This window comes from Hyposmocoma kahamanoa, unplaced genomic scaffold (genome assembly GCF_003589595.1).
Source record: "Hyposmocoma kahamanoa isolate Upper Pololo Valley unplaced genomic scaffold, ASM358959v1 65, whole genome shotgun sequence".
NCBI classification, from domain to species: Eukaryota; Metazoa; Arthropoda; class Insecta; order Lepidoptera; family Cosmopterigidae; genus Hyposmocoma; species Hyposmocoma kahamanoa.
The window spans coordinates 12,837,018-12,857,274 of record NW_020653853.1 but is presented as its reverse complement, the minus strand read 5'-3'; the positions used below and the strand labels follow the sequence as shown (position 1 = coordinate 12,857,274).

General features: G+C 36.0%; 1 protein-coding gene across 2 annotated transcripts in view; it reads right to left on the bottom strand.

Moving 5' to 3' along the window:
- The window catches only part of LOC113231240 (transcription factor hamlet-like), a 178,647-nt gene that overhangs the window by 77,639 nt on the left and 80,751 nt on the right, over positions 1-20,257 (bottom strand). Inside the window, exon 3 of one of the 2 annotated variants that reach the window (XR_003310548.1) lies at positions 13,308-13,447. The exons of the other annotated variant lie outside the window; for it this stretch is intronic. The gene's annotated coding sequence lies outside the window, so the exon portion shown is untranslated. Of the gene's footprint in view, positions 1-13,307; positions 13,448-20,257 lie in introns of those variants that run through there. 2 annotated transcript variants of the gene reach the window in all.

Genomic DNA, 20,257 nt, shown 5'->3' with positions numbered 1-20,257 from the left:
TTTGCAAATCAGTTTTTATGATTTTTGCAAATCAGTTTTTATGATTTTTGCAATATTGTTATGCCTTAGAACGAAGGGGGAAAATATCCCACAAGAAACCTTTTGCAACTCTCAACTTGTTCAATACACATTTTTTTTTTCTAATATCAAGTGACAGGACGAACAAGTCGTGCGTCTGATGGTAAGCCTGACACGCCGGTCCATAACAGTTGCAGTGCCACTCAGAGCTTTAAATCGCAAAGATCAGAGGGGCACTGCCACTACCCCCGTCACCCTGAGACATAAGTTGATAAGTCCTATGTGCCTGTAATTTCACCATTCATTCCTAAGAAATGATTTTTTCTCAATATTTCCTGATTCCTGAAAAAGTAAATGTAACTATTTTTCCGTCTCCTTTACAGGTTCCTTGGTTTGTTTGAAAAAACAAATATATAACTTAGGTACCAAAAAATAGTTTCATTTCCAATATAAAATAAATATTTGAAACAAATATTTTAACCGAATTTCAGCATCTTGACGTAAAATGACAAATTGGTGATTTTCTTTATTAATTGAACTATTAATTATTTATTACTTTGCTATTCATTATTATTTTATATTTTATTATTATTTATTATGTTGTATAATCTACTCTTCAATAAATTACTATTTTATACTCCTTCCTGGTATGCGAGTTTTGGCAAACGAAGTATTTTCACCTCTGGTTAGTCAAATTTTCAGCTTCATAGTTTGAATTAAGTTGACCGTTCATGCGTTTTGAATTTTTCGACTCAGTCTTCAATCGGTTTTTCACAGACAAAAAAATATAAAACCTGGTTCCGGAGCCCTACATCTATAGCCGCCTACCACTTACAGTTTTTTAGCTGGGTATCAGGCGCATACAGTGGCTACTAAATGACTGCCTGTGGACCTGTACGTATCGTCTATATGAACAAAGGAGACCTTGCATCTGCACCTGTCTGCGTGAGCTGACCTACGCTTCTCCATCATCCGGGAGCATTGTGATTTATTTATTAAACAAATATCGAACACTTTGAAACAATTCACTTCGATTCGGTTGGATTCGAACCAACATCTCCCAGCAAACCGTGTCAGACGCTATGCCAACTAAGCAACGGATCGAACCAACGGACCTCACGAATTTTTCCAAGTGTTTGTTGCGGGTCTATGTTATTGTTTTTACCGACTTTTTTGCCGTAGCGCCATCTGTGAGAAACCTATGAAAGATTTCTTCACTCAGTGAGGTACCTTTACAGCCAACCGTTGAATAGAGATGTCACTTTATTTTATTATTAATAATTGTAATTAAGTTTTATTTAATGTCAGGATGTTTGACACACTGTGCTTTAATTTGAGCTCCGTTCCGAAGCTGTCTCCATCATTAACTTCTTAGGAGCAGCACTTGACGCCGCCCTTCAGTACTACTCCCCGTGTCTCTTTGTCTTCATTACCTTCACCTACAATACTCATCTTACTCTCATACCTACCACTCTTTCGTTATTCCTTTTCCCCTTGTGTCTACTTTATTCTTTATTTCGTAGCTCTTTGTCTTGTAATGAGTGTCGCTGTACTATATCCATATAAATAAATAAAACTGAACATACAAGTTTAGAAAGTTACAGCTGTCAATATTAAATTAAGCATTTTTTTTGACGCGTATAGCATAAAATAGTATGGATAAATATGAACAATAATTCAAAATAGTGTCAACAAAGTTGTCACAATATTAATATTACATGACCCGTTGCCCCAGGCTCGGTGTACGTTAAATGAAATTATGATTTACGAACCAACTCATTAGAGACTGTTTTATTTTGGGATAATGAAATTTTAATGGCGAAAAATGTCACGTCTCATATTTTATTAGTCTTCTGTTTTAATTTTAATTTACTTTCATTTGTGTGGTATATGAAAGCTTTGTTATAACAAGATGACGTAAGATAAAGTGATTACATAATGTTTTGTTTCACAAAAGCACACTCAAAGACGTACAAAGTTATTCAAACACCCAATAACACCTTTAAAACTTGTGGTTCAATTCTAATATTGAGATATTCGATTTATTTCAACAACTTAATTATTTACACTCATTTCAATTATAAAAGGATAAAAGAATCAATAATCCTTCTTTTGTTTTAGATAGCTAGATATAATAGATAGATAGAATAGGCGAACGTTTTTCACGATGGAAAGTAAAGATATGGATACTGCCTAGAAGATGCCAATTGAAATTAAAAAATATATGGGTAGTATGGTTCACTAAATACAGAATATGGCAAAAGTTTCACTCCTGAGCAGAGCTGTGTGCATAATGAATGTGGAAGCAAAACTATGATAATGTAAAACTTAAAACTGTGATTAACGTAAAACTGTGATAACGGGGAAACCCGTCGTCGGTTTCACTTTCCCGATTACAGAAAGGAGCAAATAGAATGAAATATAATGTATATTTAAATTAAACACACTCCTTTTTTATGTAATGTAGCAAGCGAACAAGCAGAGTTGTCAGTTATTGGGAGGTGGCTATGCGCTGCCTATCCGTTGCCTGCTTTTGACAGCTCTATTTAGCGCGAAGGGAACATTCTCCGAAACGTATCATATGGTAGACCTAAAGTTTTGAGCTCTAGAGGTCTTATTGTAGTCTAGCCTTTGAGAATGCAGAAGGCTTCGTCCACAAGATTTATTGTAAGAGATGATAAGAGAGGAAAAAAAGGCTGTAACGAATATTTTTGTATAGGTATAAAGAAAATTTACAATTATTATTATAAAACTCCCTGTAAAAGTATGTAACACAATACACACTCCAAAAGGGCCTATGTAACTGTATAATTTTAATAATAAATCGACGTGCAGTTAAACAAAATGATTGTGATTTGTGATTTATGGGTACGTCCTCTCGTTAAAAAATTTTTATGGTAGTCACGACGGATAGAACAAGCATAAGAATAGTGAAGGAAAAGGGAATAGACAATGAATTTAAAATTTTAAAATAAATGGCTAGGAACCAGAAAAGAGGATGTTAAAAACGTGGGATGACGACGAAGGTGGTCAGCATCGTCACAATATAAGATATTTAACTGTATAACATCATTTGTTCTTCAGTATTTAATAACGGGACAAAATGAAACCGTACTATAGCACGTTAGAAAACAATTCAGTACTAATTTCCAGTACAACAGAATTTATTCTGAATGGAATGAATGATGAATAAAAACGATAGAAGAGAAGAGGACGGATGGTGGCATTGTAAAGGCATTAGGCTGATGAGAAGGTTACTCTGAAATAAGCTTACTATTCATCATAATTATATTTTATAAATGTATTCTAATCCAAATTTATGGCACTATGCAAAAAGGAAATCAATTTTTTATTTATACCTTCCAAATCAATATTGACATTTTGATTGTAACATTATGTTCAGTCATGTTTTTTCTAAATATACTTTTCGTTATTATGCAGCAACTATAACTCCAGTCCAATGAAGGTATAAATATTTTTTTATTTTAAATTTATTATATTAATGACATTTATGCCACTGCAGAAGTCTACCGCTATTACCTAATACCAAGTCTAATTAAGAATACCATTTAACATACAAGTAGTTAAAATTAACATGCAAATGATCGAAATTTAGGTCAACTATAGTTACTAGTCAGTGAGTAATGGACATAAGAATGATCTATAGAGCGCGGTTGCAGAATCCCCCCGTTGATCATTAGCGGCGCGTGCGCTGCGCGTGCTTCGATGCGCTATTAAATTTGAAACAGTATTTACTATTCGCCGGTAAGGAAATCTTGCTTGTATTTATGTGCGAGTATAATAAAGTTATTGTAGAAAGTGCGGTTGTTTTCTAAGATAGGTTTATAGTGACAATGTTAATTTTAAAAGTGTAAATTGAACCTTTAAAGGAGCTACCACACTTATGGACACGGAATTGCGTTAAGCCGGCCAAAAAAAAGCTTTATGTTTATGTAATAAGAGCGAAGAAAACTGCGGCGGTGACGGCGGTGGTCGGAGCAGAAGCGAAACGAGCTACCTGTTTTTCGCTCTTAAAACCTTTCTGACAGGTTCAAGCCGATTCCGTGCTTATAAATGTGATGACCCCTTAACTCTGTTATGATTTATTAACGTTCCAGTTTATTCTATTTGACCATATTATGAATCTTATAATATTAAAACAAAAACATCGGTACTAATAAATATATGTTTTAATACTGGGCACAATCGTTATAGTAAGTTTAATGTTCGCGTGGTAGATAATAACGTTAGTTGACTTTTATTATCGCTTTATTGTTATTTATATAACCCAACGATTGAAGTTACTACCACGTAGGAACATATGAATACTACCATAGATTAACGTCTTGAAAATACCTTGAAAATTAAATCAATTCGTGAATGAAATAGATAGTGTTAAATAGCATCAGCACTCGTTCCGCCCACGCGTCTGCGCGCCATCAATCACGGTTGCCTGTGCGCATGACAGCTAATGTTTTGCAATGAAATTGTACGTACAATACCTAGATGACCGTATATATTCATTGGTGCAGCAGCAAAATATATTTACTGCCTCCGTGGCCGATCGGTTACCATGCCTATCTGCCACGCAGAGGTCCTAGGTTCGATTCCCGGTCTGAGAAAAATATTTGTATGTGCTACATTTAATTCTCTCGTGAGTTTGGGTGTATTTGTGGTTGTCTATGTGTATGTCCATGGCATCCGCGACACAGGCTTTCCCTAGTGCGGGCTCTATTGAGTGTGTGCATTGTTATTTATTATTATTATATTTAAAAAAATATGCTCTTATTTCGTGTACTTTATAGTTACCACGAATAGTAATACGACTACACTGTAGAGATAGTTGTGTCAAATATTGTATCTATGACTATTAATTTTATTAGTCACACACGTGAGTTCTTTTTTCAGTTATTCTTTCTGTATATGTTTTATAATGATAATTTTCATTCAACAAGCTCTAGCAATAGTGACGTATTTTTGACGCACTCCAAATTGAGCTTTAATAGTGATCTATTACGTTTGTAAACAGAGTACGGTATTGTATATTTTAATACTTTCGTGTTTATTCACTAAATGATTATCACTATGTATAGGTTTCTTACCACGGTATGATTTCTTTGTGTTTTCTCGATATTTCGGAACGTGGCACGTTCCGGGGTCACGTTATGTTCAAACCGTGGTAAAAAACTTGCAACTAGTTATCTTACAGCATTGTTTTTAGCCTTTTGTAATTAATACTCAATAGGTTTAGATATCCAAGAAAACCACGTAATGGAAGCCCCACTTTCTTTTTTAAATCACTGCCAGATGCAGCCCCTAACCAGGACTATCGGAAAGAGATCGTACCCCAACAGTGGGACACAACAAATCTTCCTTATAACTGCCTTCGTGGCCGAACGGTCACCTTCCTAGTCTGCCAGTGAGTTGGGGTGTAGTTTGTGGTTGTCTATGCGTGTGTCCATGGTACCAGCGATGTGGGGTTTCCCTAGTACGGGTCTATAAAAAAAATTAAATTGGAATTGGATTGCATAATGAATGAATGAAATTAATGTCCAAGTACATGAACTAAGGGATTTTAATTGAAACAAATCTATTTCTTCATAAAGAATCCGTAAGTCTACCGTCATATTTCCCAATTATTGAAACTGTAAGACTGTCGTCGGAATCGAGTAAGGATAAAATTAAAGAATGGATGGCAGCGTCTGTATGTTTATGGCGCTTGAAACGTATTTCAATTGGTTGTTTTGGAGAATTGCATAAATCGCGATTTTCCGCTATATTTTCGTAACTTTGCCGAGATCTGGGCATAGCTTTTAGTAGGAATTAAAAAGGACGAGTGGTAATAGGAAAGAGTGGAAATAGTTCAGTATAGTGTATTATCATTAAGGTATTCATTTTAAGCTTTACAACTGAAAGGCCTTTTATTCCCTAGATCATCGATAACAATTTAAGATTCTTGCAAGCGTAAGCAATCAATCATATCTGCCCATGCGCACGACAGTTATTTTGCAACATAGATAACTGTTGAGTTGTTGTGGTCTTTGTTTGAAAGTTGCCTTGAGTTGAGTGACAATGAAGAAGAATGAAATTGAAAATTGGAGATTATGGTTTATTTGTATGATAGAACGCTTGGTACATTACATTAAGTAACTGCCTCCATGGACGAACGGTTACCATGCCGGACTGCCACACAGAGGTCACAGGGTCGATTCCCAGGCCGAGAGAAATATTTGTATGGCCTACCTTTATTTCACTCGTGAGTTTGGGTGTAGTGTGTGGGTTTTCCTAGTGCGCGGCTATGTTGACTGCGTGCGTTATTATTATTATTATAGTACGTTGTTGCTTCCAGTACCTTTTTAATATCCTTGTTTTCCTTGTACTATAACTAAAGTTGACAATAGTGTGCACATATATGTAACATGTGCTTGAAGTTTTCCCAAAGTCATAATTTAGGTAGAATTTGGGCTAAAAACCAGAGAGTCCTTAAAATGACCTTTTAGGAACTTCTGCTGCAAGTATGCCGTAGGGCACAATGCTGATCTAGATTGGCATTTTGCCACCGTTAGTTTTTTTTATTAAAAAAAATTATAGTTGAAAGGGCGCTTCTGGCAAAAACTCAAAACCGTCAAAATAATAAAGAATAGAAATTTAAAAAAATGTATATTTTTATCTTGCGATAACTTCATACTTTATCCACCTAAGAAGGAATAAAACATAACGATTAAAAAAAAATGTCACGTGCGCACTTTCAACTAACGGCGGCAGCATTACCGACGCGTGTTTGAGTCCTGTCATATCGATATCAAAGTAATGGAGTAATTCACAGAAAATATATGCATAAGTATAGTGAAATGTGCAATTACGGGCAAAATAGTAGTTTTTCTATTTGTGGATAGTAATTTCATTCAAACCTGCTCAGCCGTTTCGACATGATTGAGTAACAAACATTTTAAAAATGCAAATGTTTGCATTTAAAATATTAGTAAGATGCTATGAGGATATTTGTCTCATAATGGTAAAGAAAAATATTTTGATGAAGTCTGTCCCTCCTAGAACATTAACATAATTATTTCATGACGTGTCACGGCCACAATCAGGATTAGGCAAGGGTAGTGGACTATGACCTCCTCCTAAAGAAGACCACTGCCCAGAAGCAGGATGTAAATAGGTTGCTAATAGTAAGAATACATCCTAATGGATAAAAACTTAACGTATGGAATAGACCCGAGTTGATAATCTTTTTCGTTAGAAAGATAACTAGACAATGAAGCCTGTGGTACTCTATGTTTTTGTCTTTTATTTATACCTGTATTTCGTTCTGGCATGCAATAAAGAGCTTTTGTTTTTGCATTTATACTCTCAAATTCTAGTTAATTTTACCAAATAAATTACATTTGCTTTCATAATATCGTATTTCCACAACATTTGAAAGTAAACAGAGATAATACTTGAACAGAACAACTGCTAACATTGTGTTCCGTATATTTTAATATGCATCGATACTTTACATAAAGGGACCACAGCATTGTATAAGGTAATAAATAATTCTTGTAACACAAGCACAAAGCTACGAATCGATAGAGATAGTGTATACGGAATTAACAGTAGTTCTAAATCAATATTCCTTCCAAGAGTGACGTACATTTAACAACACGCTCAGCGTTTGTACTTCAGAACTTTATGCCATTTATGATCTAAAGTCTATCATCAACCGTTTAAAATTAAAGAAGAAGGGGATATAAAAGGTTGAGTGCAGTCAATTGGGTAGAAGGTTTAGGAACATGATGATGGTCTTTATAAATAGTAAAAACTGTGTATAATGTTGGCTATAAATCACTGTATTTAAATTGTGTATATTTTTATATTTATTTTTTCAAACAAACCAACGTTTTGAGACCTTTAGCGCGTTTTCGCGCTGCATCAGATTCGTATACGTTCGGAATGCGAGACTATACAAATCTAGAAAACTCGGACCCACTTCGGATGTCGCTTGTGCGCGATTCGAGTCCGAGAAACTATGAATATCGTTTGTACATGAGATAAATTGATCCCTGTGACATTTCGGGTCGTCATTACTAGGATTCGGAACTCATACGACCCGGACGTAGTGCGCAAACTCCTTACAGGTCATGGTTGACTGATATAGAAAAATAGGGTGGTTTGCATTAATTGGTTGATAATTTTATCATCTCAGTCAGCCGTGAGCATGGGACTTGTAAAGGCCGAAAAGATAGTTTAATTTGCTACGTGTAACAATCGCGAATACCTAACAACTCGATATGTTTAATAATGATTTGTGTGAGTGTTGGGAAATAGTAAAAGAAATCTTTATTAATAAATAAACAAAATGCAAAGTACTCATTGTACTCAATAATGCAACTGTGAAACTTGAACAAAGTTGATCAAGAAAGGATAATGTTGGACGACATGAAATATGTCAACGCGAACTGTAAACAAACATATTCATAAATATACAGGGTTATTTTTAAAATAGACAACTGACAACTTCGCAGGACTATACTACTAACATCATAAACAACAACTTTTGTTCCATGACTTTTAATTCTATATTATAATTTTTCACATTCAAAACATTCTATAATTCATCAGATTTTATTTTCATGCTAAAATAAATAAATTTATATAAATAAAAAAATACATTTATAAGATTAGTTATATAGAACAACTCTGTGCGGGAGTGGGAGTAGTCGTGGAGGCCGCTTGCATGTTTGAACTTCCTACCAATTAGTACAGATATAAAAAGTATCAGATAGTAGAAAGAAAAGAAAAGTTTATTTTTTGCTAAATTTATTATGTTTTGTAAAAAGTCACGGAACAAGATGTGTTGTTTATGATGTTAGGAATTGCTCTTGGAATTGATCTTGCGAGGTTCCTAGTGTTTTAAAAATAACCCTGTAGATATAGTAAATAAATAAATAAATAAAATATTTATTTTTTATAATATTAAGTGGCGGGATGAACAAGTCGTGCATCTGATGGTAAGCTACATGCCAATCCATAACAGCATTGCCAGTCAGAGCTTACATCGTAAAGATCTGAGGGGCACTGCCACTGCGCCGGTCACTCTGGGACATAAGTTGACAAGTCCCTTGTGCCTGTAATTTCACCAGCACCCTACCCTTCAAAACCGAAACACAGTAATGCTGACATTACGACTTAGCGGCAGAAATAGGTAAGTTGCCACTACGGATCTGAATGTATTTATGTATGCCTTTCACAACGAGATCTACTACTATCAAAAATACTATGGTACATAAATGTAATGTATGATTATATAGTATGGTAGAGCTTGTTGTGAAAGAGTTCGTCCAGGGAAGTACTGTAAGTACAGAAATAGATATGGCTATTTCTGCCGCCGAACTATAATGTGAGATTTACTGCGTTACGGTTTTGCAGGGTAAGGGTGCTGGTGAAACTGTCACAGGGTGGCACATGGTATTTGTCAACTTAGGGCACCTTCAAATTAGACGTTTGTAGATGCGCTGCAGTGGCGCGTCGGTGGCGTCACAGCAGCGCTTCTATAAGCGCTTTTATAAGCGCTTTTATAAGCGATTCTATAAGCGCTTCTATAGGTAACGGCAGGTTTTTGTCAATAAAATACACGCTCAGACCTATGTAGCGTTGCTAGGAAATCTCTCGGCCGCATATTGGCTACAATACATTATATGTCTCAAGGATCGTATCTATATGCAAATCGTGGCGAATTTTCGTAACCGGGCGGCGCCGGCGACCGATTCATCATAGAAATGTGGACGGATCTGCCCACGCGCAGCATTTGCCGCGCATTTGCGTTGCAACCTTAATGTTAGACGTTATAGCTTTAATGCCTTTGGAGTGTCGATACTTGCTTGTAATGTCACCTTTACGACCCCTTGAATATTTTGTGGTAGCCATGATACTATAAGAGATATACGATAGTGGAATACATATCGTAGAATTTGCTAGAAAGATTTATAGAAATTTCTTAAGTTAGTGTAGTGAAAAGTTTATGTAACAGATTTTAGTAGAAATATAGAATATAGAAGAAACTTAACTGTTAATAATCTCAGTACAGAGTACTAAAAAACCGACCCCAAAAGATCGTGGAATTACATCTTGCGAAGTTTTATTGAAATCGGTTGCCGCCAAATGCGCGAAACCGGATTTATCTCCTAGTTTTCCACCCTTAAATGTGGAATATTTTATTCAAATTTAAACAAAACCAATACTGAGGTACCCTCTTTCCGATAAAAAAGAATCAATCAAAATCAGTTCACAAAAAAAGGGTTATCGCGTAACATACATGCAAAAAATACAGTTGAATTGAGAACTTCCTCCTTTTTCTGAAGTCGGTTATAAAGGGCCTTGGGTCTATTTCACATAACTAGATATAAGTAAAATTGTATTGCGATAATTAAGTCGTATAACGATGCCGGTCTCTGTCAATTGCTTCTGCTTTACAGCTCTTACATAGCATAAAACATTAAATCCGTTCGTATTGAAATAAGGCACAAACTCTCGGTATTTAATGTCGAACACTATGAATATGGTGTTCATTCAATCGGCATGAATTCATTAAATATTCATAGACTTCGATGTGCCAGATCATCTTGATAAATGTCTCCCTGCTAAATCGAATGCACTCTCACCACTAATACGACAGTTAACGATAACTTATCACAAACTCGAATTTTTTTTCCGAAATAACGTTTGTTCGAATTTTCATTACACTAAAAACCGAATTATAACGAAACCGTTGTTGTTCTTTAAGTATATGTTGATGATATGATGATGTTTATCGCAAAGACACGATTAGGTTCGGTTAGATTAGGTTAAGTTAGATTTAAAAGAAAAAAACATTTTCCTCTCAAAATTACTTTCGAGGTTATGAAAATTCGAGTAAACGTCATTTATGTATGAAAATGTCATTTCGTAGTACTGATAAGTAACCGTTAAGTCTACTTGAATAAAATTCTAAAGTTGTATGCCACGCTTCAAGAAAATATTTATAAACAAGCACTTGGCGGCATGTTGAATACTTGGTTCACTGAATGTCCTATTCAAATTTAGTCTAGATAAAATCTATGTTAGATCGTTAACTATTTTGAAGTAACTGGCTATTCGTATAAACTTTATTGAGTGGGGCCGTCATCTGGTCTTCTATTAGAGAAATAGGTAAATAAACTTGCGAAATTTATATTCAAATATTTGCAAATAGGTAAAACTGAAACATGTTGAGATAACTGATGTAGTACTGTAGATATTCCGTTGTAAAACAATATTTTAGACGTCAGTTTTGCGTGCCGCAGGCATTCTAAATTTTGCACTTTAGATAGACATTGTAGTACAGCATTGTATAATTATGTCAGTATTGGTATGTTGTGTTATCTCTATAGTTTACTTTAAATTGTCTATGTTGTATTTGTCTATGTTGTTTTGTGTTTATTATCATCATCATTATCAACACATTTACATGTCCCACTGCTGGACACGCGTCTCCTCCGCCCGGTCTCCGGGCGTGGATTCAGGACATACATAGTTCGTCACGCTGATAGGTCAGCGGGTTGGGTACTTCTCACGGTTTCCGAGGGTTGTGAACCCTCTTCAAATCGTTTCATTGGGATGTTGTGAAAAGTTCATGGTAAATTTCAAAATTAATCCACGTCTTCTGCTTGACAGGCGACTGTAGGCTACCACGGCTTCTATTTATACATTATCGTAAATTACAAATTTGATAAAATATAGGTATAACTTTTAGCAAAGATTTAGAATGTTTTTATTATTTTCTTGAAATGATACGAAAGTAAAACATATGTATTATTGCAAATGATAATTCTGTAAATTGCTTGAATTTTCTTCTGTGGCTTGAGTAGTTGTTATTATGATATTAAGAATAATTGTTATTATATGCCATTTATATACTCATGTAAGTGAGCATGTTTTTGTACTTGTCTAGAAGTAATTAAGTTAATTTCTTAGGATTTTTTCTTTATTATATTATATCTTTAATTAAATAGATTGAACTCCTTCGCCGCGGATAAAGCAGCAAGAGTCTTTGTGAGCGAAGCTTGTAATTAGTAAATAAGTATCTTTTCCTGAATTTCGACCAGTAAAAAAAGACTAAAATTAGTTTTAATAAACTTTTTCTTATCTAAAAAAAGAAAGAAAATTGTAACAAGGATTTCGAATGCCCTTTCCAGCCGTCACAAAGGGTACTGAATTCATTCACTCGTTGATCCCATGAAACTGTTTAATATCTTTACTCCTCCTTTAAATCGTTTGTCAGAAATACAGTTTCGCTACAGTCGTGCCACAGATCTTCGTTTTATCTATAGGTCATAACAAAAGACATCGTATTTTCACTCGTCACAAAGGTCCAGTTCAAATTCCGCGCTGTCCGCGCGAGACTAATGTTAATCCGAGGAATGACACTCGATCGCTGAAGGCATGCGCAGGCGGCCCTTTACAAACACTGAACCCGTTGTACCCATGGGCGATGTGTGTACTGGGTGCTGGTTGTGTATATTTTGTAGTTTGCTGTATGTGAATATGGTTATCACATAAACTAATTTAATTTTTAAATATTTTGAAAATGACATGGACTTCTCTCTTTAGAAAAATCCATAATAAAAAAAATGTATTGGTAAATAATTGTTCGTGAAGGTGTGCCATCTGATAAAAAAATAATAATTGCAAGTTTGTTAAGATTTTGTAGCAGTATTTTGATTTTTTATTTCGATTTTTGGCTGGTGCTCTCAATTTGAAGTATTGAATGTTAACGTTTTAATTTCAATATAAAAATGATTCTCCTTTGACAAAGTTTTTTGACAATAATTGTAATATTCTACATAATAACTTTAATATAATAACTTTCATAGATTTAGTAGATAGCGCTACGGCTAAAAATTCGTTGAAAACCAAATACAATGAAGCGACTACAAGCATTTATAGAAAAATTTGTGAGGTCCGCCGGTTCGTTCCGTGGCTTAGTTGGGATATCGTTTGGCACAGTTTGTTAGGAGATGTCGTTTCGAATCTGGCCGGAGCTAAGGAATTTTTTCTAAGGGTTCGATCTTTGTATTAATTATTATAACAAACTAGTGGAGTAATTTCACAAAAAATAATTGAATATCAATTCAATAAAATAATTAATAGTAACATTGTTAATGGTTTAGTTTTCTATTTTCAACGAACATCCCTACACAAAGGCTGCGTATGCGCAGGACGTGGCGTCACTTCCTCTGTTGGCCACCGCCCGCGGCCGCGGCCGGTCGTGCCCTTCTGTAATAGGTTCACCGGTCCCGTTCCTCTCGGCAATATATCGGGGACTATGATTGAAATGGGTGTGGTTCGCACTAACGCTTTATAAAGGCATGGTACAAATATTTATATTTACTACCTTTGAGTATGTTGAACGCTGAGTACATACCTGAAAACAAAAAGAAATGTTAAATAATATTGTCTAAAAAAACAATTCACATTTTCCTGTTTGTTGTGTGTTGTAGAAAGACTTTGCTTGCGAATATGGAGTCGGTTATTATTGTTGGCTAGATTCGAGCTTAATGTTGTAGTAAAAGTGTGGATCTTATTTTCTCTTGTTTCTGAATTCCTAAAGATATCTTCACACTGCCGTAGCATCCCTACTGACTTCAACTGAACAGTACTGACCATTATCGTTGCGCAAAAAGCATGGCTAATGGTAGTCCACAAGAGAACGCGAAGGAAGCTGATTGTGGTCGCAGAAGCGTAAAGGCGTTATGAAAGAGCCGATTCCATCAATGGTCGATATCATGGCGACACGCACGGGCGGAAGTCAGTGGGATACCGTTCGATACGTAAATAGGGCTGTCTGTTTTGATATTCGATAAGCAGAATATTTTGAATTGTAGAATTGCGTTGCTGCTTTACAATTTCACTTTTCTCCACGTAGATGGTATTTAAAAAGAGCAGCAAGTGTAAACAGGTCTTATTGGGTGTTAATTCCAATCAATTCTAATGTTATCTTTTGGTAATAGAATCTAACATAAACCTACAAGGAGCGTAATTTTCACCTAAACATATTAGGAAATTGTGACATACAATTCTAGTTGTCTCATTTTGTATTTGGCAACCCTGGAAAGACAAATTGGTGTCTACTGTCGATCGCTATCAGATATTAATTTTAATCGCAATAGTCACGTCACAAAATTATTGTGTAAGAGCAATTAAAAATGCTCTATCTGGGACATTTGTGTCACGTACAGGTGATAAATAGAGTTACAGTTTTAATTTCCAGTGCTTTGCTTTAATTATTTTTATTCCATGTAGGATTATTTATTATATAGTATTAAGGAATAAAAATAATTTAGGCACATGAATCACTTTGTTTAGATCAACGACTACTAATGTTCAAATTTGCAAATGTAGTCAAAACCAAGACAAAGAAAGAAATGTACGTACAATTACAAAAATTCTTAAGCACTTTCTTTAACGTTGTTCTTTGGTATATACGTAACGACATGTAGGGACAATTACAAGAAATTCACGAAAATGACCTTCTTGTACCTGCTTTACGGTTAAATATGTCAATACTTGGCTTGGATTTGATAAGTTCACGTCTCTTATATGGTGTCAGAAATGGACAGTTTTCTAGAATAATTTTAAGGTAAATGTGTAAAAGATTTATATCTTGTAAACAGTACATTGAATATTTACAACATTTAAAAAAAAACCGACGTCAAAAGTTAGTGGAATTACATCTATTTGCCAAGTTTTATTGAAATCTGTTTCCGGAAAGTGCGTGAAACCGATTTCATCCCACAGTTTGACACCCTTACAGGTAGAATATTTTCTTCAAATTTGAATGGGACCAATAGGTCCCAGTATTATCATACTCTCTTTCTTTCCAACAAAAAAGAATCATCAAAATCGGTTCACAAATGCAGGAGTAAAAACATAACATATATATAAATCGAATTGAGAACCTCCTCCTTTTTTTGAAGTCGGTTTAAAACAGAGCTACGTCTTTGTTTGTAATCGTTAAAAACTGTTTTTTTTAAAATTTAATTAGCCAATAACTTGTTGTTTTTTATTTGGCCACCTGTTATATGAAATATTAGTAGTAAATTCGAAGTATAATATTGAGGTAGGTTCATAGCGTCGTAGCGGTCAAAGGCGGCGCGATGGTGCGTAACTGGCCACCAGTGAAAACTAACAAATAACCATCCATTAGACGCCTGCGGCGGTGGCGAGTGCAACCAACAATTTCACCCTGATTTATATCATCTGCAACGCGACGGCTTGCGAGAAAATGTGGGAAAATTTTCACTGGCCAACACCCGTAATTTGATAAGGAGAATCATTGCTCTGCTTCTGTCAGGTGAGACAGATACGAATCTCAAGGAGTGACTATTTCACAAAGTTAATTTTTTGCACTTAATCATAATTGGACATTTTTTTTAATAAGATTATGCTGTCCCATTGCGGGCAAAGGCCAGCCTCCACATATCTCCATATCTTTTGATCTACTTGTACACAAAACAGTAAAAGTGAGGTATACTTTTCAACAATGATATTTCTGTCTCCAAATCTAGTAATTTAATGGGCTGATGCATAGGGATACTGGCGAATGCCGCAATGTATTTCAGTACTCTTCCTCTCGATCGCACGCTTTATTCTAGTATTCTTGATCGCAATGATTGCGAGCGCTCGCTATCGTTACAACGCGATCGACTCGCAGGTTCCAGTTGCTAATACATTATCAGAACTTTAATCTAGTACCAATATACAAGACGAACTCCCACACTAATTGCTATACTTTCTCCTGATATAACATAATCCCAGCTCAATGATTTCTGCGATCGAAAACGACAGTTTCCGGTGAGCGATGTGGCCGGTCCCGAGAAAACTCGACCGAAGGAAAAGTTGAAAGACCACCCCTGTTTAGATGATGCCTCGTTCTAACCGCTGTTTATGTCATGACGTGTTCCATTGGCAATAAATGTTAATGGTCACTGGAATCCCATTGGTGTAGGCTTTATGGTGTAGTAATATGATGCTTAGTGGTACTTAGCGTGACTTAATTGCGATGAACGTTTTTATTAGCTCATGAAATAGGTCCATTAAAGTTCTTTGAAAACGTGTTAAAATTTGTTTACGGGAGTTTATCTATATATGCAAAGAAAATTTAACTTTAGTCAATTGTTTATAGATTTATTATGAGAAGTCTGCATTTGTGCAAACAATTACAAATTAAAAATAAACGTTCATATTCTTGGCTTGACGAAGTTCTTAACATTCTATATTTAAGAATTTTTGAAAAGTACGTCTGATGTAAAGTTGCCTGTCTGTCGGTTTTTTACAGAATATAATTCGGTCAGTGTGCTCATGAGTTCACTCACCGAAATCATTCTTAATTGGTTGATATTCCCTTCTGGCGTACTAAGCCCTTTTCGTCATCTTTTATGGAACTCCCCGCCTGCGACTGTGTTTTCAAGCACATACAAATAGAACCTTAGTTTCTTTAAGGTGCGATTGAATAGGCACACATGCACACGCACACACTCAACATAGCCTTGCTCTAGGGAAACCCTGTGTCGCGGGTGCCATGGACACACACATAGACAACCACAAATTACACCCAAGCTCATGAGAGAAATAATTGTAGGCCATACAAATATTTCTCCCGGCCCGGGAATCAAACCCAGGACCTCTAGACCTCTGCGTGGCAATCCGGCAGGGTAACCGTTCGGCCACGGAGGCATCGCCTGGGTGAGCTTGTTCCATCGTAGATCCTGTTTTTTCTCCAGGACTATGTAGTGGTCAAAAGCAAGTCCATTTACTTAAAAAAAAATGTGACAATACAGCAAAAGGATGAATCACTATGTCAGACGAAGCAGTAGATGTAAGCATGAAACAACAGTTTTAATTGTGTGAATATCTCTGCGACGACATCAACTATCGCATCAAGTGTCTCTTTAATTACTTTACTACGAGACGAAGCGGCAATTCGACTGGTCAAAGGTGATGAGAGTTACCCGTTTTCTCATGTTTTGGACATTTCTCGGAATTGCAGAGTCACTATGTAAACAATGTCGTTCTTTGAAATCACGTATAAAAATTTCAGACAAAATGCTTAGAGTTGAACTTTTCTCACATAAAAACTGTACGTACTACGTGTCAAATGTCTGTTGTGTGCTTCAAAGAGCAAATGGGCAGAAGGTTAACAAATAAATATTTAAAAGTATAGCCTAAAGGCTTCTGCTGCCTTGTCTTTACCACTAAAGTAAAACCAATTTATACGAGTCGCGAAAAGCATTATAATGTAATTTATTGCGATGATCACAATTAAAAAACTGTTTGGTGTAATTTATTGCAATTTCTAATAAAAAATGTTCGAAAAACGATTGCTTAAGGAGATTTTATGCGAATTTGTGTAATGTGAATGACCTCGATAGGTAAAGTGGAAAGATAGGTATCGGAAGTCGGTACGTTTGATGTTGGGTTTAATTTCTTAATCCTAATTGAATTTGTTTGTTCCGAGTCGAGCTTGATAGCGTTAGATTGCGCCCGTGGCGCTCTTGGACCGATTGTCTGCGGCTTGCGCTTGCAACTGGATCGTGAAGCAGTGATGTTCAATCTTTGTTGGAAATTATTAATTATTGTAAGCATTGGATATCATTGTCATATAATTAGGATTTTATCAATGGTAGATTACTTTAGTATATAAGGCGTGAGTAGAAATTTCAAAAAAGTCAAACACTTTTTATCTTGAAGTGACAAAAAAATTTCAAGAACACAATTGAAATACGACCTCGGTGATCTAGCGGTTAGTCCTGTGGGCATTAAATGAATAGGTCCCGTGTTCTATTCCCTTTAATCTAATTTCAGAAACAAACTTTTTTAAATTAGCTTCTGTGCTTTATACTTTGCTTGGAAAATTCGTAGCTGGAAACGAATTAATGGGTATAGTTGTCTGGCACTATATTTATTCTGCGTCCAACTGAGTGAGCTTTTAGCATGGGATATGTAAAAAACCTGAAACGTTGGGTTGTTTGAAAAAAAAAAACAAATACACGATCCGAAAAAAATTATTTCCATACTTGGAATTTTTCGAATTTGTGCCTTAATCTTCGGCAATGTGCTACTTTAAAGTAGCAATGTGCTACTTTAATTTTACCGCTTTATACCCCCGAAACAAATAAAAACATTGAGAAACTATTTGACATTTCGCCCCATTTTCGTTCCGATAAAGATAAGCATACGCGACACCCAGCAATAAATCTATATAAGGTGTTTTTGCAACTACGAACGCCATTCTTCGTGTTAAAATGTTAATATTTCTTTGAAATTTTGTAGTACTTTAATTAGGAGACATTTGGGGCCAGATCAAATTTTCGTCATCATTATCAGCTGATATCAGAATAGACAGTTTATTTGCCTAAACTTCAAGTAATACACATAGAGTCTGTAATACCTCCCTCTGAAATTCCGTTGATTACAAATAAAAGAAAAAACTGCCGAACAAAATAGATATGTTTTTAGTTATAATTACCACTCTTCTTCTAAATACATTGCCGTAGAATACTACTTGATATAAAGAACAATAACTCCCATATTTCACAGGGAGGTACTACCTACTCTATGCGTATTCCTTTTTTGTACTTTAGGTAAATATACATAGCCTATTCTGATTTTTTATTATTAACTGATTTTGTTATAACTACCATTAAAATAAACACAGACAAAGGATTTTTTATGTCCTTTGCATTGCCCCATTATGGGACCACATTAGTCACAGTAAACAGCCAGTGAAGTGAACCGTCCTCCAGTTCGTTTTCACTTTCGCAACTTGCGATTGTTTTCAAATTCATCAAGTTATACCAAAACAAAGAGTTAAGGTTGATTTCACAGCGTCTGGCGGTGACCGCAAGGGCCGAACGTGTTGTCACCATAATGCCGCTGCGGCTGCAACACCGAGGAAGCGAAAGCGAATCAATCGCCTCCTTTATCGATACTGTGCGTGACCGAGGCCATTGTTAGGAAGAGAAAATAGGACAGACGCACCACGAAAACTGGAAGCGAAGCTTCGACGATGGACGGTGTTGTTCAATAGACGATTTTTTCCTATCCGCCAGGCGTGACGCATAGACAGTTGCGCGCCACTTCGCATGTCACGACCAGGGTTAAAATGGCCGTCCAATTGTACAAACTGCAGATCCTCAGACGATTTCAACTCTTTTGCCGCCTAATTGGCTAACTACCGGACCGTTCACGCTTAAGAGCATTCGTCTCAAAGCAATTTAACAGTTCACGAGGCACGTGCCCGTAATAGCGAAAATCCATCAGGGTTGGAGCATTAAACTTCTCTGTGTGGAGTATTTCTGACGTAAAGATAAGCTGCTTGAACTCGAGACCTTTGCGATCTAGCATTTTACAATTGCGCCACCGTGAAATTGTGGCTTGGTGGCGGCGTGGTAGTGGCGTGTGCTGGCTAGTTTTATTTATATTGGTTGTAGTGCGGGAGCGATCACGACCGGGTAATTGATGCTCTCTCCGCGCGCGTGCCTTCAGCGCAGCGCGGGCGCAGGCTGCCGTTATAACCGCTCTAACACATCCAATGAGCCACGCGATGCCATTACCGCGCGCAGATAAATATCTGTCGTCTTTCTCATCACAATGTCTTTATTTATGGGTTGGAACATTATTACATTAGTGAACTCTCTATTCCGTTACTAGTTGTACATGAAAACAAATAAAGGCATTGGCAGATTAAGCATGAAAAGAAAACAGTCATCAAAATCAACTTTTTTTTAAATGACGTAATAATTACAAGTAACCTGGTCATAGTGCTCTAGTATCGTAGTTTTTAAAATTCTGTTTTAAATTTATTATTCCATAATAATTACTCTATTAACGTGTTGGTTGTACAAAATTAACTGCCTCCGTGGCCGAACGGTTACCATGCCGGACTTCCACGCAGAGGTCTCAGGTTTGATTCCCGGGCCGGAAGAAAAAATTTGTATGGCCTACATTTATTTTTTTTGTGAGTTTGGGTGTAATTTGTGGTTGTCTAAGTGTGTGTCCGTGGCACCCGCGACACAGTTTTCCCTAGTGCGAGGTTATGTTGAGTGTGTGGGTTATTATTAATAATATTAGCAATGTTTGCTCACCTAAATCATCGGTTTTTATTCGTTGTCTTGAAAATACATAAACGCTTACAAAGTCGAATAACAATTAGTTATGGAAATGGTATCATAAA